This window comes from Lactuca virosa, chromosome 4 (assembly GCF_052849685.1).
Source record: "Lactuca virosa cultivar CGN04683 chromosome 4, Lactuca_virosa_CGN04683_v6, whole genome shotgun sequence".
Taxonomy (NCBI): Eukaryota; Viridiplantae; Streptophyta; class Magnoliopsida; order Asterales; family Asteraceae; genus Lactuca; species Lactuca virosa.
This window is the reverse complement of record NC_136429.1, coordinates 149413646-149425622: the sequence shown is the minus strand read 5'-3', so window position 1 is coordinate 149425622 and position 11977 is coordinate 149413646.

Sequence of the window (11977 nt, the reverse complement as noted above, 5' to 3'; positions counted from 1 at the left end):
TGACTAAGAGTAGCTTGGCATCTAGATCTCATATAAATGCAATTTTGTTTAGGTGGCTCACATGATTACAATTTTACTGATTACAATCACAATCACAATACTAGTATCAATATTTGATTGAAATTTATCAAAACTATATTAAAAGAACTAAAATTTAAAAGATTTTTATGCATAGTAGTCATTATATAATGATACTTGCTAATGACATATGATCCTATAGGGTCACACCTTATAACAAGTGTAACGCCCGCAAATTCGGGCTAGTCAATTTAGAGACAATAAGCGTCAAAATTTACTTTTTAATAGAATATTATTTAGAATAAATAATCTTATCCAAGTTATAGTATATGTCACAAGGGTTCCGTACATATAAAGAACGCCGAAATCCGAGTTATAACGAAGAAGTTATGACATGTCGAAGTTTTACGGCAAAACCGACACGACACCGAGAATCGTAAAAAGTGATTTGTTGATAAACTTTTTAGCCTTAGAGATCTAAATGAAAGTTGTAGTATACGTTAAACCGAGAACATACAAAAAAAAGAACGCCCAAATCTGACTTCGTATGAGGAAGTTATGACTTTTCTAAGATTTGGCATAACACTGCACAACCCGAAATTCGAATTTTAGATCGAGCGGTTTTTGGCCAACGCAACCTGAAAGAGAATTGAAGATCTCATTAATAGGAGCTCAACAATAAAAAGACAGATGAAAACTGAGTCCATATGTAGAAGTTATGAATTTTACACGGTCATTTAACAGTATAATCTTCTCTTACTGTTAAATTTAAGATCGGTCGAGAATTAGCCGACGGATCAAAATGAAAGTTGTAAATCTTGTTTTTACCTATGTGTGGATATAAAGAACGTCGAAAACGGAGCTCGTATGCAAAAGTTATGGCGTTTAGAAGTCGGCAGGGTGCTCCTGCAAAAGGGGTGACGTGGCACAATGTAGGCCACACACGTTTCGTCACCCGAATGCTGACACCTAGCCACAGACTCGACGAGTTGGAGGTGGACTCAACGATTCAAGCTGCCAGACAGCCTATAAATAGAGGTGTCGGGTTCCTTCATTCTCCACACCATCCAACTTCACTTTCTCTCTCTACTTTCTCTATGTAGCCTCCCTTAAGCCCCTAAAGTCTAGGTAAACCCCCTAGCACCCGAAGGAATCCCTGAGGCTCCCGGAATCCCGATAAAAGAGCCTTTCGGCTCAGAAACGTTGCTCTAGCGAAGCCCGGTTTTCGAGAAAACCCGCTGTAAGTGAGTTATGCCTACCCTATCTTTAGTATAGCTTATGTTTTAATATAGTAATGTTATTAGTGATGGGTTTCAAGCAATACATCAATCCTATGGTGTACATGCAAACCCTAATAGCTTTGGATCTAGTTTGTCTAATGAACATGCAATTGATAATCCAAAGCCATAAACCCTAGATCTAATAAACTATAACTGAAATTAGGGTTTAGATCTTACCTTTGATTGTTATGTAGCAATAACAATTAATCCTTGGCTTCAGAAAGCTTAGTGCCTCAAGTGTTGCACCTCTAATGGAGTCACAAACACCACTAAGCAACTTGGATGAAGAGGGGGGAGAGAGGAGGCACCAAAAACGGCTGGAAACCCTAAAGGATTAGTTGTCCACGTTTTTCGGGCTTAGGGGCTCCTTAAATAGGTAGGCTATTAGGGTTATCTATCAAGGAAACCCTAATTTGACTGCTTAAGCTCTAAGCAGCCCATGGACCCCTTCTGGAACATGCCTTGGACGATTTCTAATGGGCTTCCCCATAGAATTCGTCCAACCTATTATTCCAAGGTGATCCATAGCCCAATTATGTAATTATCTTATAATTACACAATAAGTCCCTTAAGTTTAATTAATCTCTTTTAGCCACAAAATTAATTCTTAATTAATTCTTGACTAATATCAATTAAACATTAGGATTTCTCCTTTAATATATTATTCTTATAATATATTAATAAATCATAATTAAACCTTTCTCTCCTTAATTCATCCTACATATTGCTATGGTGAAGGCAACCCAAAAGGACCATGCTCATAATCGGGTCAAGTACATACCAAAATAGTTATGGACTTAGACACTAATCCAACAGTCTCCCACTTGGATAAGTCTAATAACTATTTTGCATGACTTCAGAACCTAATCAGCAATCGTAGCTTTCAAAAGCCGATGTCAACTCTAATCTTATCAGATACGCGTGTCCTTTAGATAAGGGATCATATATTCATCCATTCTCAAGATATCGTATAGACACAAGACATGAATTTCGATCATTCTCTCTATACTGTTTCCCGAATTCTGATTTATGACGACTGACAACAGACTACAATTGAACACATCAACTTAGTCCCGGCTTGGCCAAGCGCTTAGGGTGTCATTACTAAATCATCGAGGGGCCCACATATATCGCTTTTATCCCACTTTGGGTAAAAGGAATGGATAAACTTCGACTCAAATGCTCGCTTGCATTTACTGATCGAATCACACACAACAATAAGTTTTATAACACCAAGTTACTGGTGCGTTTTCTTATTATCAATGCGCAACCGACCAACAAATAACAACTCACACGTCTCGGTTTCAAGAATATACAATGTTATCGTCTCACAATTACTCATGATAAAAACCATGAAGTGATTCAAGTGAGCGTGGGTTTGATCCAATACTCTAATCTTATTAAAGCACTCATGAACTCTGCAGCAAACTTGTGCTATGTCCAAACACTTAGACAATCTACAGACAGATTCATGACAGTCTTCCTTCATACCTACTTCCAACGTATGACCGACTGTGGAGGTTCGAATAACCCAGTTATTCTGGAAGTCAAAACATGCAAAATGAAACACAACGATAATACTTAATCCTATATGGCCCCAAAACTTTTGAGCGTAAATAAAACACTTTTATTTAAACACCATATTGATTACTCATTATTCATTGCTTACTGTTTCAGAAAATCAACTTATTACTTGAATTACAACAATAATTGTCCCATGCTCCAAGCATGCACACTTTGTTTCCTATGGTCCATGCTTTGTGAAATAGATCAATTGAAAACTTTTCCAATGATGCTCATTTCACAATTCCTAATCCTCATCGTTAGTGTAAGAACGCAAGGTTCTTGCCACTACTATAATACATTAGATTCTAACATTTTATGCAACGATTCTTTCGCAAAGTCATAGCACAAAAGTCACCAGGACTTGGCTAATTAAATTACAAGGTCTCTATCAGAAATTGTTACAAACAATTCTATAGATGTGATGTCTCTCACTCAAAGTACATTCCTTTGAACAGCCTTTTGTATAAAGTTTTCTAATCTAGACATAAATTCTCAATTTCCAACTCCCAATATGGAAACATTTCCATATTTTCCATATGACAACTCATTCTAAATAGAATCCTATCTATTCATAATAATGTCGATATGGTCCATCCAATACTATACTTCCAACTACTCACAAGCAACAAATCCTTGGCAAACCTTAGATCGTCCTTTGATAGTTGTTTAATTATTTTAGTCAAATCCAGTTCTAGTCCCTTTTCCCTCTTAATGCCCTAGGCATTTGGAAAATTTTAGAATGGTCAAATATTATAGCATTTGCAATCGATCCTATACCCTAAGCGTATGGGACACGATGCATAATGTCTTACATAAAGATATGATACTTTATCAATCTTCTGCCATAATATTTTATGTGTCACGTTCTCACAATTCGAACTATGAAGAGGGATGTCGTAATCATAATCGAAATTTGAGAACACACAATGTATCCTTTTATTAAAATTTCTCAATCTAAGCTTTAGATATTGAAACGAAGTATAATATTCTCACCCTTAATTATAGCAAAACAATATTTCAACCCTTGCGACTTTGCAAAGTATAACTCTTGTTTTCTATAATTAATATCGCTAACTTGCAATACTTACCATAATAATCATGCTCCCACTATCATGATGATTATTTTCTTACCAGCATAACACTTATGCTCCCACTAGCTTTGACATGTATTCAGAAAACAACTGAACTTCCAGAGAACAATGCTTATTGAATTCCTTAAGTTCATATTTCTAATACTTGATGCTTTGATAAGCCTTTATCTAAGCTTCTTAAACTCATACACCTTTGCCTTAGAAAGGTCATATGTGTGTCTAGACAAATTCATAACTTATGTTACTAAGTCCCAAATGTTCAGACTAATTGCCAAATCTCACAATTCGAACTATGAAGAGGGATGTCGTAATCATAATCGAATTTGAGAATACAATTTTCACAATTGCTATCTTCTTAAAATCTCTCTTAGTGAAAGCATTTCCTCACAATCATTTTCATAAAGGAGGGAAACCTTATGTCACTTAGATTTTATGGTATATGTGTTCCTATCCATGTGAATTTGCCAAAACGAAGGTTTACGACAAATCCAAAAACATATGGACTGAACTTTCTTAATCTTGATTTCTTGCCTCATGGTAACACGAGTGCCCACCATGTCTTCCAAGTAGTTTAGCAACTCACCCTTACATATCAATGTACCTTCCATTGATCAAGGTGCTTGCCTTTATGCATACAAATGAGAACTCATAGAACTCAGATGCATAATTAACTTAACTGGAATGGCCCAGAAAACAAAATTATGTCATCCACGATAGGTTACAAACCTCAAGTCGTGCGCTAGTGATGATCAATTAGGTTTATTCTTGATTTATTCTTGAAACTTTTCAAGACCATTAAGACTCCCACTGGCTCCTTGACATATAAGGTTCTCTTGTCAAGAAACATTTCTTGATAAACAAATATGCAAGAGTTAGTGTAGCTTCTTATCAAGCTTAACACTTCACACAATTGGTCTTAGTTGGTCTTTGACTTATCCAAGACATCACAGCTTACCAATTTCAAATGTGCAAGAATATGAAAATTTTTCCAAATTCCACATTTGATGAGTGTCATAAACCTTCTTAAGACTTGTCACTCAAGTCACAATCTTAGAGTATGACTCTAAGACTTGATTTTGGAACGAAGTATGATTGACTTCTTGATTTAACCATTTTTCACAATTCTCGATTCCTCTTCTTATACATACAAATGTACTAAGACTCACTTAGAGGATCAATTGAGATATGGTTCTTAATCATTAAGACTTATCATAAAACACAATAAAAGATACTCTCCCTTCTTCTTAGAATAGAGAAACTTTTATCTTTCTGCCTACTCGATTCTTGTTATTCGTTCTACTATTGATTGAAACTCTTTCGATCAACTCAGAATTATACTTAATCTTATAAGTATAACCATATTTACTAAACTTTAGTAAATCATGACGAATATCTTTATCACTCTTGTGGTGGACTTGATCAACGCACAACCTAGTGTACTCGATCTCCTAGTCCTTCTCTTGACACTTTGTCAAAGATTTAGTCTAATTTCCAAATATGAAGTTTCTCATTCATCACGCAACCAAGTTGTATGATTCCAAGTTTCTTTCCAATTGAAACTTGGGCGATGAGAATCTTCCCTTATTTGGCAAATTCTCGACATTTCCACAAATAACATAATTAAGAATCAAATCCATTATTGCTAATAATAGAAACAATTAAACATCAATTTTTCATTCACACCATTGCAAGGATAAATAAATAAGACAAAATCAAAATTTATTTTATTGCGGAAAAATTTGTCCTTACAATGCAATTCAACTGAAAAACTATGCTATTACATATTTCTAATCAATCTATCCTAACTCTAGAGCAGCAGCTCAAAAATCTGATCTTCGAATCCATGCGATCGAAATCCATTTCTTCATGATCAGATTCAGCACGCTTCTTCCTTAAGCTTCCTCTCTTTTCTTCGATCCTGCAAAACATCAAAATGTAATCTTATCACATCATGTATCAAGAATCAAAAAATAGGAACTTATAGAGTTAGATAATGGATTTTACCTGAAGTAGAGCCATATTCCTTGAGTCTCCCATCTCTTAGATCTCTCAGGTAGTTTGGGCAGCTTCGTCTCCAATTCCCCTTCTCTAGGCAATAAAAGCAAATGGACTCCTTTGGCACAGCACATGGGACAATCTCATGCTTAGTCCTTTCTGGACTTCCAATGTTGCCAGTGTCCATTGAAGTTTGGGAGTTTGATTCACCAGACAAATTTGCTTGACTAGCACGCCAAATCATTGTTGATTCAGCAGCTATAAGCAAATAGGTGAGATCAATGAGGGTCACGTCGTGTTCCATCATATAGTACTTTCTTACGAACTCACTATATGATTCAGGAAGTGACTGAAGAACCCAGTCAACAACCAACTCACCTGAAATCTCGACACCCAACATCCTTAACCTGTCAATGTGTGACTTTATCTCCAAGACGTGTGCACACACAGGTTTCCCATCTTCGTGTTTACTTGCCAATAGGGCTTGAGTGAGCTTAAACTTTTCAAGCCTTTGAACTTGTGGGTTAGGGAGAATAATTGGAGGAGGTAGAGGAAGTGAAGCATGACTCTCATTTCCTTGATCGTATCGTGGAACGTCATCTTCATTTGGAAAGCTTGTTCCAAGGGACTTGGGAAGACCATTATAAGATTTAGACATCTACAAAACGGGAGAAAATTCAAGTTAGTTGATAAGAATCCTTGATGTAACACCCAAATGAAACATCAAGACTAGGATCCAACATAACATTCTACAACCTAGAAGAGGGATGCCGTAATCTAGTTGCAGAATATTTGAAGGTAGGCAAATGACGATTTACCAATTTCCACCATGAAAAACGAAAAAAAAGTTTAAGTTTTAAATGAATTGAAACTCCTACGTCTTTTGAGATTCATTGAACTTTTCAATGGCATGTTTAATCTCGATTATGCCCTTCAAATTTACGATGGGGATGCCGAGGATCACAAACAAGGTGTGAATAACCATACGAATCTACGTGATGCACTCAATGATACTATCACCTAATCAATGTACCGGTTAACCACACACGCTCCATTGATCTATGATAAACATCGAGCCACCCTTCATAACCAATGTCAACCCCAAATTAGTGTGCCGGTTAACCACGCACGCTCCACTAACGTTTGGCAAGGGTGTGAAGTGTAATTCCATGGATTAGCATACAATTTCACATTTTGCCTAAAGTAACTATGATTTGGGAATTTATAAAAGCATTTAGTTGCTTTGTACTTCATTATACTTATAATGGAAGGTTTCGTCCTATCCTACCCGTTCGGCAAACGACCCTCCACTAGTCAAGAGTGCGGTGGGTAAGAGTGGATACCCATTCAATCGCCATTTTATAGGCAATTTCCTTAAATACCCCTTATAGACCAGCTTCGTGAATGAGGCCTACTAACGGTAAGACTGACTGCTTACTCATAGATATATATATATATATATATATATATATATATATATATATATATATATATATATATATATATATATATATATATAATATTAGACTTTTAATGTTATATATAGTATAGGGTGTATTTTACACTTTTAAAATACTAGGTGGTCTAATTTAATAAATTATACTTTTAATTTAATTAAATGTAAACCAAAACTTTATGGGATTATTAACTCTCTTTTAATTATACACTTTAATTAATTAATAAAACCATAAGGGTGTAATTTGAACCTTTTTCAAAAAATACGAGGGTTTTTAGAATTTACCATTTCAAAATTAAACTTTTAATCAACTTTTAAATTCCAAAACTTGAGGGCAAGTTTTGAACTTTTCAAAACATTAGGGTTTAAAATTTAAATCTTTCAAAATTAAACTTTTAATCAAAAATTTAAATTCAAAAACTTGAGGACAAGTTTTGAAACTTTTCAAAACACTAGGGTTTAACTATTTAAATTTTAAAAACAAAACTTTTAACCCTAGCAGTTGCACCCAAAGGGCAATTTCGGCAGCTGCGCCTAATAGAGAATGTCATAATTCTGGCAGCTGTTCCTAAATGATAATATTGGCAGTTGTGCTTAATAGATAATATTGACAGTTGTGTCATTGGCAACGATGGACTTCGTGCCTACTCCTTAGGACAATCCTTAGGACTGAATGAGTGAACGATAAATGATTCTTAGGGGAGATCCTTAAGAAATAAAGAAGATAATGGGGATGGGTAATTGGGTTGATTGTTTAATGATTAAACATAATTATATTATTGTGGGTTGAAAACCCTATGTACTCACCAGGTTTCCCAACATGACCCACTCAAGCTTATTTGTATCACAGGTGTCGATATGAAACTACTTTACATTGAGGGATTTAAAAGAGACGTAGATCACTAGTGTAAATGAATGTAAGTTCTATTTATGCTTATGTTTCTGTATTGAGGATGGCATCCCAATGTTTTAAAAATGAATAAAACACATTTCTTCGGAAATGCTTGATAACGTATTTATCATGTTTTTCTGGGAACAAATTCCGCAATACTTTTCTTTAAAAGATTACTCTGATTTTCAAAATAAAGCATAAACAAATCGGTCTTTTATGGCCGTGAAAATGGGGATGTCACAGTTGGTATCAGAGCATTAGTTTAGGCGAACTAGGAATAAAGATTTATTTCTAGACTTAAACTTAGAATGCTAAGTGATGATCGTGAGGAGTGTGTCAAATATATTTTAGGACGTACGCCTGAATAGACACAAGCACTAGCTTAATTAAGGAAGATGCCTCAGATGCTTTTATGTGCTTAATAATTTGGGATGCTTGATGCTATCGTTTGATCGGATCTATGGTCTGTTGCCGACCGAATCTGGAAACTTTATGTGTTCAGATTTCTAAACGTTTAAATACGGTATTAGAACTGGCATGTAACTTTTCGGAGTAATAATGAGGAATCACGTCTAAATCTTCTCTATCTATATTCTCCTCTCGATACACTGAACGCATGCTTCCGTGAACATAATGTCTTGGTGAAGACTCGTAGCGAATTGAACAAATGGAGGAAATGAGTAGGCTTACGATAGTGAATGATACCTATCGGAAGATATTTTGAAGAGTGATATCTTGCCTTTAGAACGCGTCTAAAGAAATAATACATCTAGAACGGGAGAAGTACACTTTCGATTAGCAGAAAGAAAGATTTTTGGTATAATCCATGAAGTTATCCCATCGTCTGACATTTCCATCACCAACCTAGTTGAAGCAGAATTGATGATTGAAGATACGCATGGAAGAAGTCCTAGTAGAGTCTAGGGAAAATTATATGATTTTTTTGACATATTTGTATGTGTTAAAATTGTTTTTGTGATAATGACTTGGAGAACTGCGAGACAATACTTGGGACGAGTATGAGTAGGTGTGAATGGTAGTAGAGGCCTATGCTACCGGAAGCACAGGACTCACGCTTGGATCAGGGAAAGTCACAAGGTTACCAAGAAGCTAGTAATTGATTCCATTTTGTTCAAGTATGTCCTTACCATCGTTTCGGTAAAGACTAAGAAGATTTTTGTCATTCCGACCCTAATGGTCATATCATATCGAGTCCGAATAAGACGAGTATGTTATGTGGTTCAGAGAACCAAGTTCGATGTAGCATCTCACTTAAGCCAGAAGATTGAAGTGAAAGATAATCGAAGCGATCAATAGAAGTATCGCGCTCATTGTTAAAGAAGTTGGTAGCTAGAAATGCTACATGTTGAAATGTGATTATATCACATTAGAACTTGAAGGAAAGTATATTCCATTTCGGGATTTGACTCTACGAGACCTGAGTCTAAGCGTTGCGACACACGATGGGAGGTCATTGGAACGTGATCCATTGGTTTATCGTGGAAATCAAATAACTAATCTTAAGTTTGTTAAGAAAAAGAAGGAATCTTCAATAAAGATCAAGATTGTGACTTGGAAGTCATAATTGAAAGTCTAACATGAGATAGAGGGTGGATTCAAGATCGAGCACCGACTGTAGTTAAAGAAGTCCAAGAGTTAGATGTTAACTCAAGGGAACATAGAAGTTATGGTTATCCCCTAGGATGCAGAGATACCGTGTGGAGTCATTATACAAGCCTTGTTTCGTTGATAATTCCGGGACGTAATCATCCTAAGGGAGGGATAATTGTAACGCCCGCAGATTCGGGCTAGTCAATTTAGAGATAATAAGCGTCAAAAATGACCTTTTAATAGAATATTATTTAGAATATATAATCTTAACCAAGTTATAGTATATGTCACAAGGTTTCCGTACATATAAAGAACGCCGAAATCCGAATTATAACGAAGAAGTTATGACATGTCGAAGTTTTACGGCAAAACCGACACAACACCGGGAATCGTAAAAAGTGATTTGTTGATAAACTACTTTTTATCCTTAGAGATCTAAATGAAAGTTGTAGTATACGTTAAACCGAGAACATACAAAAAAGAACGCCCAAATCTGACTATGTATGAGGAAGTTATGATTTTTCTAAGATTTGGCATAGCAGTGCACAACCCGAAATTCGAATTTTAGATCGAGCGGTTTTTGGCCAACGCAACATAAATGAGAATTGAAGATCTCTTTAAAAGGAGCTCCACGATAAAAAGACAGACGAAAACGGAGTCCGTATGTAGAAGTTATGAATTTTACGCGATCATTTAACAGTATAATCTTCTCTTACTGTTAAATTTAAGATCAGTCGAGAAATAGCCAACAGAGTCAAAATGAAAGTTACAGATCTTGTTTTTACCTACGCGTGGATATAAAGAAGCTCGAAAACGGAGCTCGTATGCGAAAGTTACGGGGTTTAGAAGTCGGCAGGGTGCTCCTGCAAAAGGGGTGACGTGGCACAATGTAGGCCACACACGTTTCGCCACCAGAATGCTGACACCTGGCCATGGACTTGACGAGTTGGAGGTGGACTCGATGAGTCAAGCTGACAGACAGCCTATAAATAGAGGTGTCGGGTTCCCTTCATTCTCCACACCATCCAACTTCACTTTCTCTCTCTACTTTCTCTCTCTAGCCTCCCTTAAGCCCCCTAAAGTCTAGGTAAACCCCCTAGCACCCGAAGGAAGCCCTGATGCTCCCAGAGCCCCGAGAAAAGAGCCTTTCGGCTCAGAAACGCTCCTCCAGCGAAGCCCGGTTTTCGAGAAAACCCGTTGTAATTGAGCTATGCCTACCCTATCTTTAGTATAGCTTATGTTTTAATATAGTAATGTTATTAGGACCTTATAATAAGTATTTGGGCTATTATTATGACTTATATAAGTGTCGTTATAATATATTTTTAACCACTCGCGGTACGGGGAATCTGGTTTGGAGGGCCGCTTGTGTTGCTGGATTTCAGAAGTGCTATATGCCAAAATGATCCTGCCCCCCGGTGTTCCATGCCTGGCCCCTTTTTGTACATAGTGGGTAAATAGTATTGTTTAACGCTTATATAATAGAAATAATAGCTAGACTATTAATTAGTCGCGATTAACGTTAGACTAAACCCTAGTGGTATTGATACTAGGTTTCGTCAAGGGAAAATTGTTTTAAGAGTAACGAAGTGTTGTTCGACTGCCGAGTCACCACATTTTCAGGTGAGTGCATAGTTACTTTCATCTTACACATAGATATGAAGTATTTTATATAAATTACGTGCTATGTGTGCATATTATCTGTATACTTGTTATCTATGCTGGATGAACGATTTTATACATGTTTTAAATGATTTAAACTGTATATGTATTTTATATCTACAAAATATGTTGGGTAAAACATGGGTAGATGAATGATGAGGGATGAAAGCTGATATAGAGGAACATTGGCAGTACGGACATAGTGCCCTATAGGTGAACATTGGTAGCAATGGACCTAGTACCCTATAGATGAGCATTGGCAGCTGCGCCACAACCTGTAGATGTTTTTGATCTACTCTAAACATCCTAGCAGCTGCACTTTAAGGATAGTATCAGCAGCTGCGCCTAATAGAGAACATTATAACCCTAGCAGCTGCACCCAAAGGACAATTTCGGTAGCTGCGCC